Here is a 13838-nt window from a genome sequence, read left to right as displayed (position 1 = left end):
AATGCAGGGAAAAACAGCAAAAAAACTTCAAAAACTTTCTTCAAAAAAAAAAAACTGCTTCAAAAACTTTCAAAGCTCTTAAGGTGGAACGGCGAATTCAACGCCAATATGACTCGTAAATGGGCAAGCGGAACAAAATGTTTGACTATGAAAAAGTTCTGCCTCCTAAACAACATTTATGATGGAAGGAAATATCGATAAGAAACACCAGCCTGGTCTAGTCAAAATATTTAATATGGATTTGGACAGTAAAGGCTTGTAAATGCAGGGAAATAGCAGCTGCTTGTTCACTTCATATTCTACATGCATTGGTAGATGTTTTAATGAAACTGACAATTTTCTGTGTAAATATGTTGATTTTTATGGCACTTCGTAGCAATTATGGTCCATAATTCTTAAACTCGTCTCTTGATTGCTCATTCAGTTTTCCTCAAAATGGCAAATACGGTCTGGGGAGGAGGCAGACAGTTTTGAAACTATTATATTGCCGAATTTAAATGCTTGGTGTCAATATATTAGATTGCACTTTTAAAGCTTATACTAAAGATAAGCCGGTTTGTTTTACTATTAAATAAACCTTCAATTTTATTCCTTTTTCTGAATTGTGATCAAATAATATATTGAGACATTCTGCTTTATTCAAACAGCTTTAAAAAAGTTACTTATGAATGTAATACATTTGATAATTACCTGGTTATCTAAAAACATCTGAGACGGAATTAATGAGAAACTTTACATAACTGAGGTGAGATTAGAAGTAGCAATTTTTTTTAATTAATTAATTATTATTTATTTATTATTTTTTTTACAGAACCAATTCCTTTATTCCTTCAAAGAAATCAGCTGAACTGTTAACAGCCTGCACACACATGCAAATGAGCACATTATATAATTTCCCCAACTTTTCAAGCATGCTTTAACTACCCCCTGAAAAAAGTTGAGAACATTGATTACAAATCCCAAAGGGTGTTGCATTAACTACGCCAAGGCCAGACAAGGTGTTGTGTTCTGAAAGTAAACATATGTTCATATTAGAGACATTAATAAAAAATTATAAATTAAAAAAAAAATGTAAAATAAAGCTTTTAACAGGATGAAGTATGCAGACTTGATTATTGAGGTGAGAGAATAAGGATGGCAAATGTATATAAGATCGACAAGTAGAGATTGATGTCAGAACTTGTAACCAAAAGGGCTGGGTAGAACAATCTGGTGCTTTTCCACTGCATGAGATTGGCTCCGCTCGACTCGCTTTTAGCCGGTTGCTTTTCCACTAGCCCAGCTGCCCCACAAAATGGAGCCGGTGACATTGCAAAACCCCATCTCTAACAGAAACCGCATGCTTTGAATACCACAACAACGCAGTAAAGTTATAAGTCGTTTACTCATTGTGTATACAGGTGTTTTGTATTTTTCAGACTAAAGATATGAGACCCAGCTGTTATGCACTATGCATTTCATGGCGATTGACGAGTCTCTCTGGCTAACCAGCGATCTACAGTGTTTAAACGTCAATTTATTCTGCATTTGGGTGCATATCAGAAGGTTGTATATACCAAGAGGTTAAGAAAAATGTGATTTTACTCCCTTCTGGTGCTTGGCTGATGATCAGCCCACTGTACAGAAGGGATTGATCACTAAATAACAACACTGAGCAATAACATCTGATTGTAAAAATTGGACTTTTATCTACAGAAAACTTTAAAGCTTTAAAAGGATTTACATAGGATATTTTATTGCTGACTGAAACAACCACTAATCAGTTTAACAACTGAACATTTTTACCTCAATTATGATTAATGAAGATTTTTGTTGCCCTCAACGTTCACTGACACTGCATTGTTCACTGACAAGGCTTGTATTGTAAACATGCTCAAGTATTGAAGGTGGGAAAGTTTTTCCAAATGTTGCTGGGAGTTTGTCAGTCTCTTTTTTGAGCCATAGTTAGTTAGTTAATAATTAATGAGATATCTGCACATAGGGCCACATTCATGACAAGAAAGGTAAGTTAGATTTGTAATAGATTTACTAATACAGTTTTATTTTAGACATGTTGAGGCTGCCATGTATTTAAGTTTGTCATATGTGTTTCTTAAGGAATATTGGGAGGGCAGATGCTTTCGTATTTTTTTTAATAATTCTGTTATAGACTTTACAGGTAGGATCTGATGGCTCTCATGGCCAAAATCAGTACAGTCCAACATTAAATGCTTTATCGTAAGCTGAGTTTGGCATGTTGCACAATATGGGGCTGCTTCTCCCTTTACAATATACATTAATTAAACTGGTTTGTCCAATAAAGCATCTTGTGTACACTGCTTGGTCTCAGATGTATATGAAAAATAAAAACCGGTTATCGGTGCAAACCGGTATACTGCCCAGTACTACTGGCATGTATCCCATTCACTTGATAAAAGTTTGTATTACAGACTTGACATTCATTGGTAGAATCTGGTACATCTGATCTGAGTTGAAATCTGCTCTTTCACTGCCCAAGAGTCCACAGTGTCCAGGTATCCAAATTTTTTGTTGAGTTTGATTGTTGGGTGGTGGGTTTGCCTGTAGACAGGACCTGGAGTCTGTTCATACTAGTATCCTTCGTTGTTGAACTGATACTGCATACTCCAATACTAGAAGCAGTGCTTAGTCTTCAGCTCTGAAAATTAAGCTGTTTTGGGAGTGTAATCCCTTTCTGTAGCCGAGCAGAAATTATTGCCACTGATGTTTGGAAGTGGTCTGTGTATATTACAGCATATGCAGAACACCTTTCTCTGATTTAAAAAACGCTATTGTAATTGTATTTGGGTGGGTCTCTGATTTTTTTGCTTTGTGAAATTTCCTTGATTGTATTTATTTGTTTTTAGTTCCCAAGGTGGAATAATCAACATTTTGCGCAATGGCATCCAAGTCCAAGTCTACAACTTTCATGGCTGAATGGATACGTGGGCCAAGAGGTCAAATGAAAGCTGGTCTGGCTTCATACAGTGGTAGGTGTAAGACTGCACGACATGCTGGCTTACAATGATTGAATTTCAATCTAGTGCCATATTGCAGAGCTAGTTTCAGCCGCCTGTTCCTAAGTGATAGTTTGTTTGCCTCAACCAATAGGCTTTGGGCGGGAGACGTTCTGAAAGCTCCTAGAGATAGCCGTATTTGGTGATGATTGACAGTGTCAAAGGCTTGAATATATGTTTTCCTAGCTGACCCATAAATAACACTCCCAGTATTAATAATAATACTCCCAGCGTATGAGTGTTCTGTGCAGCCTTAGTAGTTGCTGGTCTGCTCCCCATTTAGTTGTAGCTAGGACCTTTATAATATCCAAGTTTTTAATGCATTTGCTGTAAGAACTGTGAGAGATAAGAGTTTACTGATCAGCATGAGTCCCAATAACTTAGTGATGGGATCCCCATTTAGGAAAAGCTTTGGTTCAGGGTGTAGGGTTCATAATAGGCAGAAGTACATGCATACCGTTTGGGTCTTTGAAAATCTGAATCCATTAAGGACCGATTTGAGCCATAGACTTAATAATTTGTGATGTAATTATGTTTTAAGTGTTGAAACAGACTGATGGTATTAACCTTGTTTGCTGAAAGTTTGTCAGTGTTTATATTCAATGTTCAGTTATGTTTAGTGTCAATTTCAAGTCAAAACAAGTTGAACTATTGATCAATTGGCCAGTCATATTTTAAATCATATCCTACACAAATATTTCAAAAGGAAAGAACAAATGAACACTCACCCAACAGTTTCCAGTATAGAGCAAGGGGCAAGATGTAATTCATCTGTCTGAAAAACAAATTAAGCAAATTAATATTCTTTAAAAAAATAAATAGAAAGAATACACAATCATAGGGTATGCATAAAGAATGCTGTAAATTCAACATGGTAAGATTATACAATAAACCCTTTTGGTGTTCTGGGGACCTCTGAGTGCTTTAGAGTATTAATATGTGCTATATAAATTAATTAAAATATTCAATGGATTTTTCCTTGAGGGACTGTATATAACGCTCAGAGGTTCAGATCCAGAATATTTATTTTTTAATATTACATTCACACTTTTTATGTGCATGTTATTATAGCAATATGATACATAGCTAGGGATCTTAGACACTGAAGTGTTTGCCACCAGTCTAAGTTCTGAGACCAGCATTAGAGGACGCAAATGTGTAGCTAGATAGTAGAGGTGCAGAAATTCACCAGTGGTACAGTTTGTTTTCTGATTATTTTTGCTTGATAACGATGATAAGCTTTGGGCAATAGAAGCTCAATAAGCCTTCATTTCTATTCCTGGTTAGCACAGCCAGCTGCACGCTATCAGGTGCGTATACTCCTGCTATTGGTGTGAATGAATATAGCAATCGCATGAACGTGAAAATGTTAAAAAAAAATGATGTACTCCGAGTGGTGTTTGATTGCTTTGAGAAACTTACATGACAGGCTGAGTGTAGAGTTGAGTCATTGAGAGAACTGGTTCACAAATCGAGTGCAAATTCAAATCAATGATTCAAAACATTGTTTACAAGCATTGGCGTGTTTATGACTGAAAACTGAGGAATAACGCATTAAACGAATCACAGAATGTATGAAACTAATAGTGGGGGTGGGGGGAGTGGTGTGGACAACATTAAGGCAGCTGCACTAAATGTAAAGCACTGCACGAAACCCTAAATTATGTGAACTCAGTTCAGGGGTTCAGAAAAGGAATAAATTCAACATAAAAGGAAGCAACTGTGTCTTTTGCAGAACTTTTTGCACATTCACAGCTCATTCTGATCTGTGGGAGCTGCTTTGCGGACCAACTATGCTACTCCGTCTTTGCAGCAGATGAGCCTTTGAGAGAGCTGTCCCTGCTGCTCGTGGTCGTCCCGGTGTTCTAACAAGTTGCTACCGGTGATACTATTCTATAAAAAGTAGCTAATGTTTGTACAGAAAGTCGCTTTTAAAAGTGTTTTTGAAATAACTCGCTAAAATGTCTAAAGTTCGTACACTAGTGGCAAAATCCTTAAGGGAGGGAGAGGTGGCAAAACGCTGCAGGTGCACACTGCCCCCTGTGGCACTTGTTGGAAATACTGCTTATTTTAAAAATACTCAATAAAAGTACTGGTACTTATTATATTAGGCATTGTACTGTTTTTAATGACAAAGTATTGAGATACTTTTCTAGTATCCGTATACCGTGCAACACTACTTTACTCTGGAATTTTAACTGGACCCTATGCCGTAGATCAGACTGCTTCTCTTAAATAATCACTCCCAAGCACGGAATGGTTCCTGCCTTGCACTAAGTGATTCCTGGTAGGCTCCGGACACACCACGACCCTGACCTGGATAAACGGTTACAGACAATCAATGAACAAACTTGCGAAAGTGATAACATTCTAGCCTTCCCACTGTTACAAGCACTGTTCTAAGCATTCTAATGGGTTAAGTGCAATATTTTTACAGTTCAGCACTTGGGTGATTATTTATTTATTATTTTATTTAACTTCTTAATCTATCTTTTCACTTGTTTCTTTAAATGCTTGAGGTGGTAAAGCCCTAAGAATATTTTCATGACACAAAACACAGATAAGTAATTAAGTTGTCACAGTGTGACAAAATGGTAATATTTTAATAAATATTTAGATCAATCAATAAAGAAAAATCTTTTTGGCCATATTGCCCCGCTCTACTGCATACTTAAACATTTAAATCCAGATACAATAGTTATGGGTCTCTCTTTCTTTTTGAGAAAGGAACAAATCTTCCGCATGATCCAAAGTGAGTAGAGTGGTTCAAAGGTAACATGAATGGTTGCCTTTATTTGTAGTAGCTGGTGTGCATCCCTGCTCTTTTGCCTAAAGCTGAGCTTAACTTCAATGTTTTGCTGAATTCGCCCACTTCACGTTGTTCAATGTCGCCTAGTGTCACTGACACTCATCGAAAATGACTTCCATGCACTGTGTCGCTTTTGATGTGCACAGTTACATACAGTTGCCAGATGAGAGGACTGAACCAACAACCCTGGCCTGGACCAGTGTGACAACTATACATGCTGTGCCACCAGCATGTGCTTTTGATATTTATTATTAAAAAGGAGTTTAAGTTGTCAAACTATGTTCAAATTCACATACATACAGTCTCTTACAAAAGACACTGAGGTTGATCATGAGGATGATTCATTCATTATCTGTAACCGCTTATCCAATTCAGGGTCGCGGTGGGTCCAGAGCCTACCTGGAATCATTGGGCGCAAGGCGGGAATACACCCTGGAGGGGGCGCCAGTCCTTCACAGGAAAACACAGACACACACATTCACAGACACTTTTGAGTCGCCAATCCACCTACCAACGTGTGTTTTTGGACTGCGGGAGGAAACCGGAGCACCCAGACGAAACCCACGCGGATACGGGGAGAACACACCAACTCCTCACAGACAGTCACCCAGAGCGGGAATCGAACCCACAACCTCCAGGCCCCTGGAGATGTGTGACTGCGACACTACCTGCTGCGCCACCGTGCCGCCCTGATCATAGGTGCATACATTTGTGTGCATACATTATATGATCAAATTTGCCAATGCTCAACTTTGATGAATAAACAGCAGAACCTGTTTTGATGAATATTTGTCAATATATGTCTTCATATTTTTATGTCATAGCAAGAAGTTATTCATCTGTTAAGCTATTTCATCTGGCAGCCAGGCTAAGGAAAGCTGCATATCCACAGAAGAGATATAAGAGAATTAAAAGGAATACTTGATATTTGGAAAAAAAAAGGACTGAATATAATTAGTGTTTGAAGCTGTTAAACATGGGCTATATTTCATTTGCATGCCTGTTAAATAGGTAGTTGGAATTTCAAACAAATATTGCTGCTATACAATAAGGTATCACAGGCTACACTTGTCTACCATTTTACCTGGAGTTTTTGATAAAAATACAAATGTAATGCTCACAGATATTTTTCAGCATTTAATTAATCACCATGCTCTAGATAAAGCCTGAACATTATTAAAAGAAAGTAAGAGAAGCCTGTCACATTAACATGAGGCCACAACAAAGGTAAGAAAGAAAAATTAGTGTTACTGATACAGAGCCCCTGAATAGTGCTCTTTATCTGGAGAATTTGTTAAACATATTTACGCATAATGGTGAGTCACAAACAAACTCCATGAGTTGCTTTACATTTTAAAAATGCATAAAAAAAGAGAATGAATATATTAATTTAAAGAGAAATTTGAAGCTTTAATTTGCTATTGTTGGATATATCTAGCGGTGATGTAGGAAGCCTGCAAGCTGATGGTTGTTTATAAGTATCATTAAAATGAGTAAATAAAGTTGTGAATAGTATTACACTGTCAAATATTTGCTTACTTGAAAACACAGCAAAACTCTCCTGATGGCTGTTGTTGCAAACTATGGCTGACAACATATTACAAGATCCAAAAGGGTTCAACATCACATGAAACATTATATTTAATGGAAAATTGTGGTACCACTGGCCAAGCATAATTTTCCATATTTTGCACTCATTCATTTTGAACCATAACTAACATTATGACAAATAAAGTTTAAAAATTTGGTTTCAGAAAAAAAATGAAGGTACATAGCATATGAAATTATTAAAATAACATACCATGGCATTTGTCTACAGTTCCATCATTCATTTCAACATTGTAGTCTCCACACTACTGCCATCTCTGTCTCTGGGACTGTAAAATACAATGAAGAAACATACAAAATATCTCAGAGATTTGTATTTTAACAGAATTAAAATCAAAATAAATAAACCTTATTCACTGGCTTAAGTGTCTAGTGGTTATTCCAAACAACATCTAACTCTAAAGCATCCCAAAAGTGGGCTGGGGAGCACTGAGACCGTTTTCTGGAGTGATGGAACACCATCCAATACCTTTTACATGCATTGGAGCAGCGTTTATCCTCCACAACTAATCCTCCAACATCAGTAGCTGCCCACACTATACACATACATATATAACTGCGGTTGTTTATGTTCAAATCTACGTTCAACAAACCACTACTAAAACGTTTAACATTGACGTTAGCAGACCAAAATAACGCTTAGTATAAGTGTTTCTGAAAAAAACGAAACAATGACAATGACCATTAGCCGGGTAACTTGCAGGGCAAAGTTTATTTATATGAACTAAGGGTAATTCTATTCAGATGAACTGTTTTAAAGCCACCGCGTCACCAAGGAAAACTTGCGTAAACGTGTGTGAAAGGAATATTCCGCTCTCACAGTCTTGTTTCTTCTCTAAAATGATTTATAAATCGAATTACAGTGCAGCCACGCTAAAGCCACATTAGCATCACAACTTATAAACCAGCAAGCAAGCATCTAGCCGAACTAGCAGCCAACCTACCTCCTTACTAGCTAGCTGGTTAAATAGCTAGCAACGCTACAAGGCTAACGTTCCCAGGCACAAGAAACGGACCACGGGGCTTGAGCTTGCACAAAAAAAACGCGTTTAAAAAACCACATGCAGCATGACCTTCCCTTAAAATGAAACCTAAGAAATAAGCAGCTGCAGTACACCCCCGAATAACGTTCCCACCACGGTAGGTAGCGTCAGTTTTTTTTACAAGACGGATTTTTAAGGACATGCATAGCTCTCGATGCAGCTAAACACCTCTCCGTTTTCCTGTTCAGAAGCTAGCTATGGTTACTTACCGTCGTCGTTACGTCGTTATGTGTTTTCCCTTCTGTTGTCCCTCTCTTCCTCGACAGCAACCTACTGTTTAAGAAAATAAATGGGCACGGTGTACTCGACGTGCACAACGCTAAACTTACAATATCCCAGATAAAATATCTGCACTACTTTCTTCCACACCGCACCTTCCCCTACAAACAATGTGCAGAAGCCCGGGATATTTCGTGACACAACCTCCTGAACCAATCACAGCTCGGTAAAGAACATAAAGGCACCGCCCCCTGCTTCTACGGGGCTTACCACTACGACATCCATTTTGCGCAATCGGTGCAGTCTTGCGCATGATCCTCAACGAAGGTTCTGTAAGATGGCTGCTACTGCAGCAAGGTTTGGCCACCGTGGACGTCTGTGGGTGGCAGTGTCTCCAATTTCTGATTTGTGCCTTTCCCTACTTCTGCAGAACCTGTTTAATGGGTGGTCTGCTGCAGCTTAACATGTCCACCTCACATGTTCCCCTTGCTTTCTGCCTGGTGTAAGTTTACTTGTTGTCTCAGTTATGATACAACTATCAGCAAGTCATATGTGTAGTTACTGTGCCCACATGTCACTTCAAGTAAAGTAATATCTGCAGCAGTTGTATAGACCCAGAAGTGGTTCATAGTCTAAAGATTCCACACTAGACTTAATGACTTGCAATTTTTTCTTAAAAAGCCTGGCTTTATTTGCAACGCTGTACTATCTGCCACTGTCATGGTGCATTCAATGGTAAGTTTTGGTACCATAGATACCATAACTGTATCATAATCAAAAGTAAGTATAGTTTGGAAATTGCACTTCATGTACTCAATCATGACTTTACATTAAAAAAAACCTATAAATATATTAATTCCCTGGATATGGTAAAGTACATTAAAACTCATTAAAAATCAAGTTGCACAACTGAACCTTAAGAATAGTTTGTACCATATAAAAATGAAATCTGGGCTGGGTTTCTCAAAACCATCATAGAATTAAGATACCTTTTAACTCGTAAAAGACTTCCCTTAAATAGAGTTCAGTGTGATGCATCCACTATCCTTAAGAATAATTAATGTGTTAAGATGATTTTGCAAAACCTGGCCCTTTATATTTACATTACTTTTGTGCAAGTTCTAACAATCCTATCCCATCAGTTCACCACTATCTCAAAGCTGTTCCATATGTGTTAGGACGCCCTACAAACACCGACTTTGATTATGAAACAACCATGTCTTTTTTTGAGATAGAGTAGTTGTTTTCTAGTTACATTGCATTCTTCCATGGTTTACTCCCTCTGTTATACAGACCATTGTTAATCAAGTTGCCATTTGACTGTCAGATATGCAGCATAGACCATGGACATACTATGCTGTTGGGTAAAATCTCTCTAGTTCCTTGTCATGTAACTGCCTGCTTCCAGTGTGAGGTATTGCTTTTAACCATTGGAATGCCTAAAGACTTGCTGGTGACAGATTTAATAGTGCAAAAAACTGGACTCTTGGAACCAAGACAAGTAAAGACATGTCTGAATGCAGTGATTGTGCTCTGGACCACATTGGGCAAATGTCAACATCAGGTCCTATACAATACATTATGTGGAGCTACAGATAATCTACAATAGGACAGTTTTTATCCACCTCCTTCTGTTATGGACTGACTCTAGATCAGGTTTTAAAGGTTGTCACTGAGTTCTATCTGATACAGTTTTCTATTGTCTTTGAGACACCAATAATACCAGAAAAGCAGACAACATTTTGGTTGGATGTGTTCCCAGTGTCACAGTGTGAACTCTTAAGGGAAAATGTCTCTTTAGAATACTTGATGATGAAGGCCAGATATATGGTTTCAGGGTTTTTTTTTTAGTTTAGTTTAGTTTTTTTTACCAAGATACTTTTTGTCTGCTCCCTGACCATGTAAGTGAGCACAGCCTTAAAACACATGGAAACCAAGTAAGTGATATTTCAAGTACATTTGGTGTGGTTCCAAAACTACACTCGATGGGTCTAGGGAGAAGGGTAATTTTCACTGCAAGGAGATTATCTGAAGTATTTGAAGGTAGCCTTGCTCTGCAATCCTCTTGCCTACCCCCATACCCAGACTCTTAAGGAACTTATTTGGAGCCAAGTGTCAGTGCCTGATGCAATGTTTTAACTAGCTACAGCCCTCTGCAATCTAATTTTATGATGCTGCTGTACCATTTAGACTGAAGCTTCTTCTAATTTGTACCATTACCCCAAGTTGCCAAGTTTGTTTTTATTGCCAAACATCCATCCATTATCTGTAACCGCTTATCCATTTCAGGGTCACAGTGGGTCCAGAGCATACCTGGAATCATTGGGCGCAAGGCAGCCATGGAGGGGGCGCCAGTCCTTCACAGGGCAACACACACACTCACACCTATGGACACTTTTGAGTCGCCAATCCACCTACCAACGTGTGTTTTGGACTGTGGGAGGAAACCGGAGCACCTGGTGGAATCCCAAGCGGACACGGAGAACACACCAAATCCTCACAGTCACCCGGAGCGGGAATCGAACCCACAACCTCCAGTCTGACACCGTGCCACCTTATATGTAAACAGTTCTACACTTATATTGCCTAGGGTTACACCCATTGTTTAAAATTTCATGAATTGCCAACAAGTTCGCCCTTACCAGCATTGGAAGTGACAAAGTTGTAAGTTGTTGGTCTTTGTGATGCCTGAGAACTGAATATGCTATATCCATTTTCCTGTGTCAAGTTGGGAATTAGTGGCCCAAAATTATTCAGCCATAGATAGTTGTGTCAAAATCAGGTTTCAAGAGGGCAAAGACATACATAATCCTGGAGAATAATTGTTTTAGGTGTGTTAAAGTAGAAAATGTCATTAAAAGGTACATATTATGGAAAAGATCACCTTTTTTCCAATGTATTTGCACATTCATTTTGGAATCTGAATTGCCTATTGCCTCACAAATTGTGAAATAAATCAACCCAAGTCAGCAAACATGTGATTAAAAAAAATTGATTTTGTGCCTCTTCCTATATCTTTTCAGTCTGTGCAATCACAGTGTTGGACCTACATTTAGGGGAGATTGGAAAGAAGAGGTTAAATAGAGCAAAACTAACACAAACTGGAAGAAACATGAGTAATGATAAAGTCGGGCAAAGGCCAGAATATTGAAGACTCCTGGGTTTATGCGATCAGTTGAGCTGTGGCGCATTCTCATTTAAAGGAACAGGCACTGAAACTAGTGGCTTTGAACACAGCTATTATTCATTCATTCATTCATTATCTATAACCGCTTATCCAGTTCAGGGTCGCGGTCCAGAGCCTACCTGGAATCATTGGGCGCAAGGCGGGAATACACCCTGGAGGGGGCGCCAGTCCTTCACAGGGCAACACAGACCACACACACACATTCATTCACACACTCACACCTACGGACATTTTGAGTCGCCAATCCACATACCAACGTGTGTTTTTGGACTGTGGGAGGAAACCGGAGCACACAGCTATTAAGACAAGGTAAATGTGATGTTCTATTTGATACTAGTTGCATTTTGACCAAAGCACTTCGGAGATCTGAGCATACATGACTGCTGCCATACCACTGACCACCACATTCCTGGTGTGATATCTATTAAATGCCTCACTGGTAATTCAAGCAGTTATGATGTCGATAATTGACTTGACACCCGTACTTTATGGTAAACACCCATGTGAACATTATCCAATTCTTTTTAATGTTTCATTGTTACACATTTGTGTGCGGTATGGCACCATGCAATGAGGAAATTTCAGCATAGTTCAAATTTTGGTTAATAAATAGTGCGGACATATGATAGTTTTCAATCAGGGATCTGACTGGAGCACAGCAGAAACTTCCATTTCCATGACCGCAAATAACTGCTTATTTGACCAGCTGTTTGTGAGCAAATTATAAACTGCCTAAATATAGAAGTCTACAATCAATTACATCTTGCACCCTAAAACTAGAGTAGTAAAGGTAATATATCATAGGGCCAAAAGTTTGTAGACTAACCCAATGTCTTCTGAAATCAGGTGTTGGGAGTTAGTCCACACTGTACTGCAGTAATATCTATCTAATATCGCCTACTGTTTTAGGAAGATGTTACACTAGAAATTGGAACAATGCTGTGAGGACAAACTACAGCTACATGAACACTTGTGAAGCTGGCTATTGATAAGTAGTTCTGGATCACACGTCAACAAAACCGAATGGAGCTTTATTACTCCAGAGAACACAGATCCACAGCTCTCGGTTGATGTTGATTAATCAGCTTCATTCAGATCTCTTCTTGTTTCCACGTTGTATGGATGTTTGATTAATATGGTCTTGATACTTATTACTATAGGCTAGTTTGGGGTAATAGTGCTTGGTAAGTTAATTAATTAATCAAACTGCTTATCCATTTCAGAGTTATGGTGGGTCCAGAGTCTACCTGGAATCACTGGGTGCAAGGCGGGAACACACCCTGGAGTGGGTGGCAGTCCTTCACAGGGTGACACACACTTACACATTCACACCTATGGACATTTGAATAGCCAATCCACCTGTTAGGTAAGATAATTTAATCACATTTTCAGTAAGCTTATGGAATTGTTTAAGGGCACTCTACCAAAACGTCTTGTTTCTAAACACCCTCTGAAGGGGACAAAAAAGACACACACAAAAAAAGGACAGAATTACATTATTGGTCACTAAAGGTACAAACAGTGTAAATGTACCTTTAAAAGGCACAACCAGTTCCTGCATGTGCATTACATTCCCTAAATGCTCCCTAAATTTACATTACATTCTCTTTTTCAGAAGGAGAGGTGAATGTTTAAAAGCTACAATTATAAACAGAATAAAGTACAATTATATTTCCTAACTGAAGGTTCTGAATGTTCCCTTGAGAGTACCACCACAGTGACAATTTTCTGACAGTGATCCCATACTGGAGGAGACTGAAATGAAATAAAGGACAAGTAATTGGTGCAAATCTGTAACCAAACATAGCATGTTTATGGGATCTGCAGTATCTAAGTGTAGGGATTATTTACAAATATCTGGGCTGCAGCGTATCAGCTATTTAATAATATAAATTAATGAATTAGGATATCATCTCTTGACACATATTTTGAAAAACTACATGAAAATTGTTCCAGAT

General features: G+C 38.4%; 1 long non-coding RNA gene across 1 annotated transcript; it reads right to left on the bottom strand.

Moving 5' to 3' along the window:
* Positions 1-840: 840 nt before the first annotated feature.
* LOC136708112 (uncharacterized) lies at positions 841-8886 on the bottom strand. The gene is made up of 4 exons (XR_010804318.1): positions 8684-8886; positions 7625-7700; positions 3743-3789; positions 841-1008 (listed from the first exon to the last, which is right to left on the bottom strand). It is a non-coding gene; the product is annotated as an uncharacterized lncRNA (long non-coding RNA).
* Positions 8887-13838: the final 4952 nt, after the last annotated feature.

The sequence above is a fragment of the Hoplias malabaricus genome, chromosome 10, assembly GCF_029633855.1.
Source record: "Hoplias malabaricus isolate fHopMal1 chromosome 10, fHopMal1.hap1, whole genome shotgun sequence".
Taxonomy (NCBI): Eukaryota; Metazoa; Chordata; class Actinopteri; order Characiformes; family Erythrinidae; genus Hoplias; species Hoplias malabaricus.
The sequence above is the reverse complement of the archived record's forward strand: the minus strand, read 5'-3'. Positions and strand labels throughout refer to the sequence as shown.